This window comes from Balaenoptera physalus (genome assembly GCF_965194825.1).
Source record: "Balaenoptera physalus genome assembly, chromosome: 12".
Lineage (NCBI taxonomy): Eukaryota > Metazoa > Chordata > Mammalia > Artiodactyla > Balaenopteridae > Balaenoptera > Balaenoptera physalus.
In genome coordinates, this window is record NC_138897.1 from 22,464,181 (window position 1) to 22,480,727 (window position 16,547).

Below are 16,547 nucleotides of genomic sequence, written 5' to 3' on the forward strand. Positions count from 1 at the left end.
GTCTGAAGACATTTTTGTGCTACTGGCACGTAGGGACGCTGCTAAACATCCGACAGTGAACACGACAGCCGCTACCGAAAAAGAATTATCTGGCCCAGAATGTCAGCAGTGCCCAGTTTGAGAAACTCTGCCCTAAACGGATCTTTGACACGTATTGCCTTTTTGTTCCTGTAATAAAGTGCTGATAACCTCTAGAGTTAAGTCAAGCCCCAGTGGGAAAAACTGAAGAGACCTCCACAGCCTGAAGCTAAGCATCCTTCCTGCCACCACCTCCCTTCCTGACATTAGGAAAACCAGTTCAGCCCTCAGGGCCTCTGCTCACTGACTGGTAAAATGAAGGTTTGGGATTAGATGGGTAAATTTCAAAAGATGCCCTTCCATGTCACAGTACTTTGTGAATACTCTATAGAGGATAATGTTAAGAGCCAACTTTCCTGAGTGCCTGCTTCAGGTAGGGACTGTTCCAAGTGCTTTTCAGGTACTAACTCATCACACCTCCACAACACGTTGACCTAGTGTGTTGTGTATTAACCACCATTTACAACCTGATAAGAAGACTAGGACGCAGAGAGGATAGTAGTTACCGAGTCTGCCTACCTCTCATGGGTGGCAGAGCCAGGATTTTAATCAGGTGGTCTGATTCCAAAGCCTGCACAAGGAGCTGACGTGAGCATCTCCTCCCCAAAGAAGGAGAAGCCAGGAAGGGATCAAGTGGGAAGTACTACTGCCCTCACCTCTACTTCACCTCCAGCTGCTTTATCTCCTCCCGAGGTTCTACGTGCTTGCGTGCTAAGCATGAATCATTCGTTGAACTAGATTTTCGATAAACCACTATATATGCGATTCCTCAGCTTTTTCCATTTTTGAGATTTTACTACTTGAACCTTCCAAAATGGCTAATCCAAAATAAAACTTTTCCAAAAGCGTGAACAATAATAAAAATAATGATAATTCTAAGAGAGCAATCAAAATAACTAGATATTATATGCATAGGAATAAAGACAATCTTGGATTATACTGACTTTTCCCTGAAAAAGTATAAAGCACATAACCAATTTAAGAACAGCCCAACACGGAAAGAAATACAGGTTTAGAAAACTGTTGAACTTGGGACCTAGTATCTGCATTTTAAATGGAGTCCTGGCAACACAGATTCAGTACAATATGCCTTTAAATACCAACCTCCCCTAGTGCATTTAAAATTGATTCAAGTTGCAAAAATTCAATGTAGACTCGACTTTTCAGGATTCCATCTGTTACATACAACGGAATACACCTGCAAAAGCTCATTTATCCTCCCAATACCCCAATTTCTCCAAAAGCATTATTTTCCACATTTTTGAGAGAAAAAGAAAGATAATGCAGCATCTTGTATAAGCAGAGGAGTAAATGAATGCTGTTTGATGAGAATGACTCACAAGTAATGATGAGGATCACAGTGATGACAATGGTAAATGTGAACTGTCCATGATCTGAGAATTAGAGGCAACTCTTTATTTGGAGAATAGAAATCTTATTTATTATCCTCAGCTACCATCATGGTAACTGAGTATTATAAATAATGCATACCTTTCCAATTTCTACTACATAATATCGAGACCTCACCATCATTGAGAAATGATCATATTAATGCATTCAAAAATTAAGTATCATAATTTTATTGTGATTTACAGTGGCAGACTGCTGGTTATTCACTCAATAGCCTTTCTTCCTCACGACACCCTCTTCTTTCTAGCTGGCAGAGCCTGCTTCCACTATAAGGGCTGATAAAGCAAGTTATTTGCTTCTCTTGCAGCCAGAGCACAGACAAAATGCCAAATAAGTACATCAGGGGAAGTCTGCAAGCCGTCTGGGAAGGAAATTCTCTCTGTTTCCTTTAGATGTACTTGTGTAAAGGTGTGAAGACTGGGGCAACCGCCATCTTGCAAAAATGGTGGAATAAGTCAATGAAAACCATCATTTTGAGAGAGGTAGACCAGAGAGACAGAAAATACCCAGGTGGACCAAATCTTTGTGAGAGGTGTAAAAAAAAGCAGAAAAAGGGGGCTTAATACCCAACATTATCCTAATAGCTGTTATTAAACACTTATGCTGCAGTGTAGTTATTGATGTTGCCTCCTTTGTATATTAAATTCCATCATGACTTTTTCATCATTGTATCCCTAGGACCAAGAAGAGTACTTGCAATACCATGAATACACAATAAATGGCTTAAGTGAATGTTGAATCAAAAACAGAGGGAAATCTAGAATAGCCAAGATATAGAAGCAACCTAAATGCCCATCGACAGATGAATGGATAAAGAAGACATATGTGTGTGTGTGTGTGTATATATATATATCTTTATACATACATACACACACACAATGGAATATTACTTAACCATAAAAAAGAATGAAATAATGCCATTTGCAGGGACATGGATGGACCTAGAGATTATCATATTAAGTGAAGTAAGTCAGACAGCAGAGAAAGACAAACATCATATGATATTGCTTATATGTGGAATCTAAAAAAAATGATACAAATGAACTTATTTACAAAACAGAAATAGATTCACAGACATAGAAAACAAACTTATGGTTACCAAAGGGGATAGCGAGGGAAGAGGGGCAGGGATAAATTAGGAGTCTGGGATTAACATATACACACTACTATGTATAAAATAGGTAAACGACAAGGACCTACTATATAGCAGAGGGAACTATACTCAATATCTTGCAATAACCTATAAGGGAAAAGAATCTGAAAAAGAATATATGTATCTGAATCTCTTTGCTGTACATTTAAAACTAACACAACCTTGTAAATTAACTGTACCTCAATTTAAAAAATAATTCGCTTAAAAACAACCAAAAAAAAAGAAACAAAAGAAACCAGAGGGAAATCATACAGTGACCAATTCCTTCAAAGAGACTTTCCTCTGAAATTTTACCAGTTCCTTTTATTGGTCAAGAGGGAAATAGACCATAATTATTATTCTAATAATAGAATAAAAGTTAGAGGTAAGCTACAGCATATATATATTTTTTCAGTGCTGTGATCAACAGCCAACATATTAAACAAGGAGAGCTGGAGAATCAGCCTTAAATTCTCATGACAACTTTGTCACTTTCAGTCATGTGATATCCAGCATGTTGGCCCTCAGATTCCCAATTGGCAGAAAGGAACGATGACCTCTAGGGTTGTGACAAGTATCACATGAGATAGCATGTACGAAAACATTCTCTAATGTGTAGGTCTCCTTGAAAAAAGTCTCACGAATGCAGTGGGATGAGGGGGTGGAATCTGTTTTAACATGAAACTCAAAGTGGTTTGCTTTTTCATTTGTTGCATTAGAGTTATTCAATACATTCTGGAGCAGAGGATGAACTACCCCCACCAGGCCAGAATAAAAGCTATTAGGTTTTAGAAACTGAGTCTCCATCCTTGAGGGGAACTATTTTTCTTGTTACTAAAGATTTGGCTTCCAGTGGACAGCTGAGACACCTCTTCTTGTGCTAGGAGGGGCAATTATGAGAGAGAGAGAGAGCTGGGCTTTTGATACCAGGAATATAGGCTGTGGAAGCAGGAAAGGTGGTGATGCTGGGGGCATGGGAGGAGGATGTAGGGTACTGCGAATTTCAGAGGCCCCAGTCAAGAAGGTGGTCTGGGGGCTTCCCTGGTGGTGCAGTGGTTGAGAGTCTGCCTGCTAATGCAGGGGACATGGGTTCGAGCCCTGGTCTGGGAAGATCCCACATGCCGCGGAGCAACTAGGCCCGTGAGCCACAACTACTGAGCCTGCGCGTCTGGAGCCTGTGCTCCGCAACAAGAGAGGCCACGACAGTGAGAGGCCCGTGCACCGCGATGAAGAGTGGCCCCTGCTTGCCGCAACTAGAGAAAGCCCTCGCACAGAAACAAAGACCCAACACAGCCATAAATAAATTAAAAAAAAAAAAAAAGAAGGTGGTCTGGGAAAGGGCCAGGGCCTGAAGTGTTCCTGGTGGATACAGATCTCACCAGCTGACTTCTTCTGATCCAAAACTGTATATGGGCTATAAATCAAGAACTGTGCCAGCCAACTGCTCTTCATGTGAAAGGATCTTTGCATTGTTAGACCCTAGGGCTCCCATTAGCTGCTGTCCAGTGGAAGAAACGCCCAGAACCTGACAGCTCTTCACTCTTTTTTTGCCTGGCAACACTGAGGACACTGGCCTCGGTGCCCCCATGACACACTGCTAAGACCCATGGGGATCCCAGCCATCTAAAAAAAACTGATACCAAAGATAAACCAACTGTGAACATAAGGAACTAAACTGAGAGTACCAGGGCTGGGTCAATGGAGAATACATACTACCATTACATTAACGTTACATTGACAAGCTCTAGCTTAAGATATGGAAGTGTAGGTCAGTGGGCAAAATAAAAAAATTAGTAGTCTTATTGATTTCTTCATTTTCTGAAATGTTATTGCACTTACAGTGAGTATCAAATAATTTAGCAGTCAGTCCTTCTTTGTTGATTATTACTTGTACAAATCTCTGCCATCCATCTTTTTGTTTCTGTTTTCATAAGCACCGCCAAGCGCCCTTCCTTAGCTCCTACATGAACCAATGACTTACTAAAATGCATCTCCTGCTTCTAAAATATACTCCCTTTTAATCAACTTTACACATAGCAATCAGATTAGTATTTCAAAAATCCACCTATGATCATAGCTTCCCTCTTCGATATCTTTTAATATTTTATTTTTACCAGAATTCAGTTCAAATTACTTAGGATCTGACCCCCATGTTTTCCTGTTATTTGTATTTCCTTCCACATTCCTTAATCTTCAGCCAAAATCCATAGCCTGGTTGTCTGAACTTAACCCTTACCATTGGCATCTCCATATCACCTCTCATACTTTTCCTGCTGCCTGAAATACTTGTCACTCACTTCCACCTGTTGAAATCCTTCCCTTCTTCCATAACCCACTGAATTGCTGCCTTATCCTTTAATATCTTCCCTGATACCTTCTAATCATCCCTTTGACCATAACTAGAAACCATACTGCCAGATCATAAACTCCTTGGTACACAGGGTAGATGCTCAAAACTATTTCCTAAAGACAAAAACTTTGCTAGCTAACTTAGCTTCTAAACTGGATGTTCCTTGAGGCCAAAGACCATGTCTTTTTCCTAATTCCATCCCACCCCTTCCTCCCAGCATCTAGCATAGAGCCTTCCTCACAGTAAGAATTCAGGACATGTTTGAGGAACGTTGGTCTATTTCTTCATTCCTCCACTAACATTTACCAAGGAGCTTTCCATATGGCAGCTGTTCAGTAAAAACTTGTTCCAACCAGGTGACTCACTGTCATCCAAACAATTTAACCAGTGCTTCCAAAAAAAAAAAAAAAAAAAAAAATCCGTACTAGAAGACTTAGCTATTCAGGTGAGACAAAAGCAGTGTAACTAACAACTAACGGCATTTTTCAACAAGATCCTTCCACAGCCATGGTCACTGTCAGGAAGAAATGCTCCCTGGATGTGTCCTGACACTGAGCTATACACCCACCAAATAGTGGCATCATCCAACCCACAACGGCTGGTTCTGATGATCTGTCATATAGAACAGGATGGAAACTCTTTTTTAAATCTGCTGTTTTCCCCAGCTTGTCATAGATTCTTTTGAAGCATCTGTTCTTTATAAAACAGTGTGGGTTAATTCCAGGTACATATAATCTTTTTAGAAATTTAGCTGATTCTGTTTGGCCCTCCCAACTGCTTCCCCAGGTATGTTCAATATATATCTCCTATGGTTACCATTTCCTGTTCTAAATGTATTAGTCACCAGCTCCACTCTATTGTTTAATTTACAGACTCAATATTTTTAATCCTTTAGGGACTGTGCAATTTCAACATCAATTCTTTGTGACAGTTGCAACAAAACAACAAGCCAATCTCTTAAAAAGTCTGGGATGCAAGCCATCAGGCCCCACAGTTTGGATTTGAACACATTTGTCACATTTCCTCCTGCCCCTGTTACTTTTCTCTCTGGGGGTAGTGATTATTTGTAAATTCTGGTGAGCTGAAGGTAGCAAGTCGCAGAATCCCATTTCACCTTCAAGGAAATGCTGAAGAACAGAAGGTGTTTTAATGTCTTTGTAAAGCTGCAAATAAGCATCTGTTTACATCTGGATATTCAGCTCTTCGGTTTTCATTTTTAATTGCCCACTTAGTGGAACAATCAGTAATCCTGAAAGGGTGACCTGCTAACTGAGTAGAGGTATTATTTTACACCCCATTTCCCTCTGCAGCCCTTGGATACAGTGGAGACAGCGGTTAGTTCTTATTTTTGTTGTTGTTAAGTCTTCAAGTGTCTAAATAAATCTGTCTAAGCAAATAATACACAATGTAAAATAAATGCAATTGATTCATATATGCCCATGCATATATGACTATATGGGCATGCATACACATATTGAGAGATTTTTTTACAGCAGCTGTTTTGTAATTAATTTATCTTGACATGAATACTGAAGAAAAAAGGATGGACTCGAAAGGTATTAATTTAGAAAAAGAATGCTCTCATTTCATGACATTAATATATCATGTAATATTTACTAAGAGAAAACTTAGAAAAACTTCAGGGGATTTATTTCTTTCCTAAAATATTTCAGACCAAAAAAAAAAAAACAAAAAACACTGTGGTGTCAGTTTTTGACTGTTCATGAAAGCTGATCCCATGGTTTTGACAGAATCGGCCTGTCTATACTAAATCATTTAATAATTTATTACTAGTTTATAAAATTAATACATTATTCCGTTATGCAAATGGTTTGTGTAGAAAGATACAGTATAAGCTAATGGCATAACAGAACGTTTTACACAAAAATGTCACAAGAAGCAAGATAATACTCACATCCAGGCTTAAGTCTAGACAATAGGGAGACACTGAAAGTCTCTGAGAAATTTCATGTGTCTGTAAGACTTAAACTTCTTAAATATCATTGACTCTTATATGACAGAGACCTGAAACAATTCAATTCAGCATATACCAGGACTTATCTGACACACTCTTTTCTAAAACACTGAAATCGCTTATCCAATAACCATTTCCAATGCCCTTTTCTCCTTTCTAACAAGAATAATTTGCGGGCCCAATAGCAAGGTTTCTGCCCCTTTTGTGCTAAGCCATCCTTGGCCTTAGGAATGCCGATTGTTCAAAGCCCCCGCACCTGTTCCCATAAATGTTGCTTTGGTGAAGGCATGAACATGTGATGAAATCCACACCAAATAATTCATTCAACCCATATTTACTGACACTATAATGTTTCATCCACTCCTCTGGGTGCTGGGGACTGCAGTAAATAAAAGAGGCACACCCCTGCCCTCATGGAGCAAAGAAGGGGCTGTCCTTCTTTCTTATAGATGTTGATGTAGCTCTTCTGACACCCACAACAGCTGCAGCCACCTTGAAGCTACGGAGATGGCCTGAAGAAGACGAAACCAGCACACCCAGGGTGGCAGTGAGAAAAAAAATGGAAAGAATCTGAGTCCTACGTGACATAATTAGCATCCAAACAAACCTGGAGTCACCCTTCTTCTGGAAAAAATATCAATATAGTGGGTTAAGCTGAATCCCCCCAAAAGATGTATCTAAGTCCTAACCTCTAGGACTTATGAGTGTGACCTTATTTGGAAATAGGATCTTTGCAGATGTAATGAAGTTAAGGCTCTTGAGATGAGACCATTCTGGATTTAGGGTGGGTCCTAAATCCAATTACTATTGTCCTTATAAGAGAAAGGAGAGAGATTTGAAATGCAGAGAGAGGAAGTCCATGAGAAGATACAGCAAAAAGGCATGTGAAGATGAAGGCAGAAATTGGAGTGATGCTTCTATAAGCCAAGGAATGCCAAAGATTGCCTGCAGCCCCAAGAATTTAGGAGGGACACGGAACTGATTCTCCCTTAAAGCCTCTAGCGGGAAACAGCCCTGTGACACTTTATTTCAGGCTCCTGACCTCCGGCACTGCTGAGAGAACAAATTCTGTTGTTTCAAGCCACCTAGTGGGTGGTAATTTCTTAGGGCAGCCCTAGGAAACAAATACAGTGAAATAATGTATTTCCTTAACGTTTAAGCCCCCTCATGATTTATTCTTAACACATGGAAGCCAGAGAGAATATAACACTCCTTGCTTAAAGCTCCCCAAAAGTCGTTCTTCTCAGTCATATTAAAAGCCCAATATCCCTTCACCGGCTCGTGGGATCTGTCATGATCTTGTCCCAGGTAACCTCTCAACTTCTTTTCTCAGGCTTCCCTCTGTCTCTGCCACACGTCTTCCTGGCTGTCCTTTGAACACATCTGCACCTTAGGAGTTTTTGTACTGTTTTTTCTTCTACCTGAAATCCAACTTTCCCAAATATCTGCATAGTTTCTTAATGCATCTCCTTTTAGTCTTTGCTCAAATGTTCCCTTAACAGTGAGGTTTGCTGACTCCTACTACCACTATTACTACTAACTACTCTATTGAAAACAGTAAAAGGCCCCCACCCCGTTGCACGAGAGGTAATTACGTACCTCACCCCATTCTACATTTCCTTTTTTGTCCATAGAACTTATAACCTAACATGCTCTATAATTTAGTTTCTTTATTGCATGTATTATTTATAGTCTGCATCTTCCACTACTAGAATATAACCCCTCTGACAGCAGGAATCTTTGTATGAAAAACTCATGTACCTGGAGAAGTGCCTGGCCCCTAGAAGAGGCTCAGTAAATAATTGCTAAACTAAATAAATGAATGATTTCTTTTTTTTTTTTTTTTACTTTTAGCCTAAACCATCACCTAAATGATTCTAACTGACATGCATTAGCATTGCAATCCTTACAAATATGAACAATTGCTTCTCTCTCCTAAAATTTTCCTCTCCAATTTCCCCTCATTTATTCTCAGAAACACTTTACATGCCTGCATGAAGTTATGTGGCTGTATGTAAATTAAAATTGCTCAAGTCTTCTTCTGTAACCAGTTAGGAAAGAAAGCCACTATCACACACATTCCAGTGCAATTTGCTTTTGTTTTTGTTTTTCTTTCTACTCAACAAGCATGACTTCTCTCAACTATCTCTATCCTCGTGATGTTGCATTGGTCTCCACTAGAACATATATTCTTGAAATTTGAAAATTATTAATTAGGTCAATTTTGACAAAATGTTTTTTTATGTCAAACATTTGAAGATGTTAACTCTTCTAAAACAATTACTTCCCAACTGTTTTGTTTTTGTGGGCTCATTTGCCAGAATAAGGCAATACTGTCTTGCTTTGAAAAGTCATCTGGACCTGTCCATGTATCTTGAATCCATTTATTACTGTACTTTGGAGAGATGGCTCCAGCAATCCACATCAAAAACGCAGGCTTTAAATAATTTCAGCAAGGTTGACAGTTCACTTGTGCCTGGAAATGAATGTGCACATCAATCTGAAGACTGTTTAGTACACTGCATGTCTGGGTGCATCAAAACAGGAAATACGTTTTGTAACATGGCATTCCTTCTTATTTGTGAGACTCCTTGTACTTTCGGTTGTGTCCCTTCAAGATAGATAGGATCAAAGGGTTCAGAAAAGACTAATGAAAACTATTAGAGATGGGGAATAGAAGAGAAACTCAAAAAATATATATATATAGATAGATAGATAGATGAGGACCTTGGTAAAATACGAACATATAATATAGGAAATGGATATATTTTTTAAAGAATCACTCGTGACAGAAAAAATGTGCTTACAATGCTCTGGTTTATAATGTTTTCTTCCATCCTGCATTCATGGTTGATAGATATTTTCTAATGCACAAGCATACTCAAGATGGGTTTTCTCTATGTTTTCTTTCCCTTGGTCACATCAACACATTCTGCTAGAGCCTTATCTTGATAAGCATCATGATCAATGCTTAGTTCCTAAAGAACCTCTTTATTTCCAGTGCAAAGCTTGCCTATGGTAGCACTGATTACAGTCTCTCATTTTACATCTAATTATATATCAAATTATCTGAATTTGAGGTTCTTTACAAAACTGCATTCAGCAACTATATTTGACTATACGTGTGTGTGTTTCTGCATATAGATACACATAGAGAACCAGGGAAAATTAAATAAAATAGCAAGTTTAGACAGAGGAATGTGAATATAAGGATACATAGGCCATTAGTTACTATATAGCACACATTCTCAATGGGGCATTAACAAATTATTGGAGGGTAAAACTCTTTTTTACTCTTTTTCTGTATAAAGCACAGATATACATATGGTACATAAACAGGTACACAGTATATCAGTGGTATTAAAATTTCATTGGGGGGGGCCTAATTAGATGATTAGAAACAAATATACCTTAACAGGCTCCTTTGGGAGGCAATAATGAGGGGAAAAAAGGTTGAAAAACATTGGTGAAGAGCGATTAAAGCTGAGTTTCGAAATCTGTACCAGAAGATTCCTGACAGGCAGAGCAAAACAGGAAATGCTATAAATGTCAAAATTCACACAGTTTCATGAGCAACCTAATTCCATGAGAAAGAAAAACTTATTCTAATTTTGTATATCAGAAGGTTCTTTTATGTGCCTTTATGTAGCAGACTTCAGGTGAGTGAGATTTTCAGTAGATTTTCTGTTTGCTTCATTTAATACAATGTCAAAATGCCAACAGTGGAAGTATGCAGCCAGGGGAGATGAAAACAGGGCAAGATAATCCAAGGACACAGCTCTGGGCTGCTTGGGCTGAATCCAGGGCTGAAAACAAGAACTCAGAAGTGAATGAATGGCATGTCCTTCAAATGATTATGTCTAAATGCTGTTTCTCTGGACTCAGCACTCAAAAAAACACTGGTGGCAGGAGCTTCAAGATGGTGGAAGAGTAAGACACGAGATCACCTTCCTCCCCACAAATACGTCAGAAATACATCTACATGTGGAACAACTCCTACAGAACACCTACTGAACGCTGGCAGAAGACCTCAGACCTCCCAAAAGGCAAGAAACTCCCCCACATACCTGGGTAGGGCAAAAGAAAAAAGAAAAAACAGAGACAAAAGAATAGGGATGGGACCTGCACCAGTGGGAGGGAGCTGTGAAGGAGGAAAGGTTTCCAGACACTAGGAAGCCCCTTCGTGGGCGGAGACTGCGGGTGGCAGAGGGGGGAAGCTTCGGAGCCACGGAGGAGAGCGCAGCAACAGGGGTGCGGAGGGCAAAGCGGAGAGGTTCCCGCACGGAGGATCAATGCCGACCAGCACTCACCAGCCCGAGAGGCTTGTCTGCTCACCCGCCGGGGCGGGCGGGGGCTGGGAGCTGAGGCTCGGGCTTCGGTCAGATCCCAGGGAGAGGACCGGGGTTGGCTGCGTGAACACAGCCTGAAGGGGCTAGTGCGCCAAAGCTAGCCAGGGGGGAGTCTGGAAAAAAGTCTGGAGCTGCCGAAGAGACAAGAGACTTTTTCTTGTCTCTTTGTTTCCTGGTGCGCGAGGAGAGGGGATTCAGAGCACCGCGTAAAGGAGCTCCAGAGATGGGCGCGAGCCGCAGCTATCAGCGCAGACCCCAGAGATGGGCATGGGACGCTAAGGCTGCTGCTGCCGCCACCAAGAAGCCTGTGTGCGAGCACAGGTCACTATCCACACCACCCCTCCCGGGAGCCTGTGCAGCCTGCCACCGCCAGGGTCCCATAATCCAGGGACAACTTCCCCGGGAGAATGCACGGCACGCCTCAGGCTGGTGCAACGTCATGCTGGCCTCTGCCGCTGCAGGCTCGCCCTGCATCCGTAACCCGCCCTCCCCCTGGCCTGAGTGAGCCAGAGCCCCCGAATCAGCGGCTTCTTTAACCCCGTCCTGTCTGAGCGTAGAAGAGACGCCCTCAGGCGACCTACATGGAGAGGCGGGTCCAAATCCAAAGCTGAACCCCAGGAGCTGTGTGAACAAAGAAGAGAAAGGGAAATTTCTCCCAGCAGCCTCAGGAGCAGCGGATTAAAGCTCCAAAATCAACTTGATGTACCCTGCATCTGTGGAATACCTGAATAGATGATTCATCCCAAATTGAGGGGGATGACTTTGGGAGAAACGATATATATATATTTTTCCCTTTTTCTCTTTTTGTCAGTGTGTATGTGTATGCTTCTGTGTGTGACTTTGTCTGTATAGCTTTGCTTTTACCATTTGTGCTACGATTCTGTCTGTTTTCTTTCTTTTTTTTTTTAAGTATAGTTTTTAAGCACTTGTTATCATTGGTGGATTTGTTTTTTGGTTTGGTTGCTCTCTTCTTTCTCTCTTTTTTTTTTGTTTATTACTTAAAAAAATTTTTTTTAATAATTAGTTTTTATTTTAACAAATTTATTTTATTTTATTTTACATTATTTTCTTTATTTTATTTTATCTTCTTCTTTCTTTCTTTTTTTTCTCCCTTTTATTCTGAGCCATGTGGATAACAGGCTCTTGGTGCTCCAGCCATGCATCAGGGCTGTGCCTCTGAGGTGGGAGAGCCAAGTTCAGGACACTGGTCCACAAGAGACCTCCCAGCTCCACGTAATACCAAACGGCGAAAATCTCCCACAGATCTCCATCTCAACTCCAACACCCAGCTCCACTCAACGACCAGCAAGCTACAGTGCAGGACCCCTATGCCAAACAACTAGCAAGACAGGAACATAACCCCATCCATTAGCAGAGAGGCTGCCTAAAATCATAATAACGCCACAGACACACCAAAACACACCTCCAGACGTGGACCTGCCCACCAGAAACACAAGATCCAGCCTCATCCACCAGAACACAGGCACTAGTCGCCTCCACCAGGAAGCCTACACAACCCACTGAACCAACCTTAGCCACTGTAGACAGACACCAAAAACAACGGGAACTACGAACCTGCAGCCTGCAAAAAGGAGACCCCAAACACAGTAAGTTAAGCAAAATGAGAAGACAAACACACAGCAGATGCAGGAGCAAGGCAAAAACCCACCAGACCTAACAAGTGAAGAGGAAATAGGCAGTCTACCTGAAAAAGAATTCAGAATAATGATAGTAAAGATGATCCAAAATCTTGGAAATAGAATGAACAAAATACAAGAAACGTTTAAAAAGTACCTAGAAAAACTAAAGAGCAACCAAAAAGTGATGAACGACACAGTAAATGAAATTTAGAATTCTCTAGAAGGGATCAATAGCAGAATAACTGAGGCAGAAGAACGGATACGTGACCTGGAAGATAAAATAGTGGAAATAACTACTGCAGAGCAGAATAAAGAAAAGAGAATGAAAATAATTGAGGACAGTCACAGAGACCTCTGGCACAACATTAAACACAACAACATTCGAAATACATGGGTCCCAGAAGACAAAGAGAAAAAGAAAGGAACTGAGAAAATATTTGAAGAGATTATAGTTGAAAACTTCCCTAATATGGGAAAGGAAATAGTTGATCAAGTCCAAGAAGCACAGAGAGACCCACACAGGATAAACCCAAGGAGAAACATGCCAAGAAACATATTAATCAAACTATCAAAAATTAAATACAAACAAAAAATATTAAAAACAGCAAGTGAAAAACAACAAATAACACACAAGGGAATCCCCATAAGGTTATCAGCTGATCTTTCAACAGAAACTCTGCAAGCCAGAAGGGAGTGGAAGGACATAATTAAAGTGATGAAGGAGAAAAACCTACAACCAAGATTACTCTACCAGCAAGGATCTCATTCAGATTTGGCAGAGAAATTAAAACCTTTACAGACAAGCAAAACCTAAGAGAATTCAGCACCACCAAACCAGCTTTACAACAAATGCTAAAGGAACTTCTCTAGGCTGGAAACACAAGAGAAGGAAAAGACCTACAATAACAAACCCAAAACAATTAAGAAAATGGTACTAAGAACATACATATCAATAATTACCTTAGATGTAAATGGATTAAATGCTGCAACCAAAAGACATAGACTGGCTGAATGGATACAAAAACAAGACCCGTATATATGCTGTCTACAAGAGACCCACTTCAGACCTAGGGACAAATACAGACTGAAAGTGAGGGGATGGAAAAAGATATTCCACGCAAATGGAAATCAAAAGAAAGAAGGAGTAGCAATACTCATATCAGACAAAATGACTTTAAAACAAAGACTATTACAAGAGACAAAGAAGGACACTACAAAATGATCAAGAGGTCCATCCAAGAAGAAGATATAACAATTGTAAATATTTATGCACCCAACATAGGAGCACCTCAGTACATAAGGCAAAAGCTAACAGCCATAAAAGGGGAAATTGACAGTAACACAATCATATTAGGGGACTTTAACACCCAACGTTCACCAATGGGCAGATCATCCAAAATGAAAATAAATAAGGAAACACAAGCTTTAAATGATACATTAAACAAGATGGACTTAATTGATATTTATAGGACATTCCATCCAAAAACAACACAATACACTTTCTTCTCAAGTGCTCATGGAACATTCTCCAGGATAGATCATACCTTGGGTCACAAATCAAGCCGTGGTAAATTTAAGAAAACTGAAATCATATCAAGTGTCCTTTCTGACCACAACACTATGAGACTAGACATCAATTACAAGAAAAAATCTGTAAGAAATACAAACACATGGAGGCTAAACAATACATTACTTAATAACCAAGAGATCACTGAAGATATCAAAGTGGAAATCAAAACACATCCAGAAACAAATGACAATGAAAACACAACAACCCAAAACCTACGGGATGCAGCAAAAGCAGTTCTAAGAGGGAAGTTTATAGCAATCCAATCCTACCTCAGAAACAAGAAACATCTCAAATAAACAACCTAACTTTAAACCTAAAGCAATTAGAAAAAGAGGAACAATAATACTCCAAAGTTAGCAGAAGGAAAGAAATCATAAAGAGGAGATCAGAAATAAATGAAAAATAAATGAAGAAAACAACAGCAAAGATCAATAAAACTAAAAGCTGGTTCTTTGAAAACATAAACAAAATTGATAAACCATTAGCCAGACTCATAACGAAAAAAAGGTAGAAGATTCATATCAACAGAATTAGAAATGAAAAAGGAGAAGTAACAACTGACACTGCAGAAATACAAAGGTTCACGAGAGATTACTACAAGCAACTATATGCCAATAAAATGGACAACCTGGAAGAAATGGACAAATTCTTAGAAATGCACAACCTTCTGAGACTGAAGCAGGAAGAAACAGAAAATATGAACAGACCAATCACAAGCACTGAAATTGAAACTGTGATTACAAATCTTCCAACAAACAGAAGCCCAGGACCAGATGGCTTCACAGGCGAATTCTATCAAACATTTAGAGAAGAGCTAACATCTATCCTTCTCAAACTCTTCCAAAATATAGCAGAGGGAGGAACACTCTAAAACACATTCTACGAGGCCACCATCACCCTCGTACCAAAACCAGACAAAGATGTCACAAAGAAAGAAAACTACAGGCCAATACCTCTGATGAACATAGATGCAAAAATCCTCAACAAAATACTAGCAAACAGAATCCAACAGCACATTAAAAGGATCATACACCATGATCAAGTGGGGTTTATCCCAGGAATGCAAGGATTCTTCAATATACACAAATCAAACAATGTGATACACCATATTAACAAACTGAAGGAGAAAAACCATATGATCATCTCAATAGATGCATAGAAAGCTTTCAACAAAATTCAACACCCATTTATGATAAAAACCCTCCAGAGTACGCATAGACGGAACTTACCTCCACATAATAAAGGCCATATATGACAAACCCACAGTCAACACTGTTCTCAATGGTGAAAAACTGAAACCATTTCCACTAAGATCAGGAACAAGACAAGGTTGCCCACTCTCACCACTATTATTCAACATAGTTTTGAAAGGTTTAGCCACAGCAATCAGAGAAGAAAAAGAAATCAAAGGAATCCAAATCGGAAAAGAAGAAGTAAAGCTGCCACTGTTTGCAGATGACATGACAGTCTACATAGAGAATCCTAAAGATGCTACCAGAAAACTACTAGAGCTAATCAATGAATTTGGTAAACTTGCAGCATACAAAATTAATGCACAGAAATCCCTTGCATTCCTATACACAAATGATGAAAAATCTGAAAGTGAAATTAAGAAAACACTCCCGTTTACAACTGCAACAAAAAGAATAAAATATCTAGGAATAAACCTACCTAAGGAGACAAAAGACATGTATGCAGAAAATTATAAGACACTGATGAAAGAAATTAAAGATGATACAAAGAGATGGAGAGATATACCATGTTCTTGAATTGGAAGAATCAACATTGTGATAATGACTATACTACCCAAAGCAATCTACAGATTCAATGCAATCCCTATCAAAGTACCACTGGCATTTTTCACAGAACTAGAACAAAAAATTTCACAATCTGTATGGAAACAGAAAAGACCCCGAATAGCCAAAGCAATCTTGAGAAAGAAAAATGGAGCTGGAGGAATCAGGCTCCCTGACTTCAGACTATATTACAAAGCTACAGTAATCAAGACAGTATGGTACTGGCACAAAAACAGAAATATACATC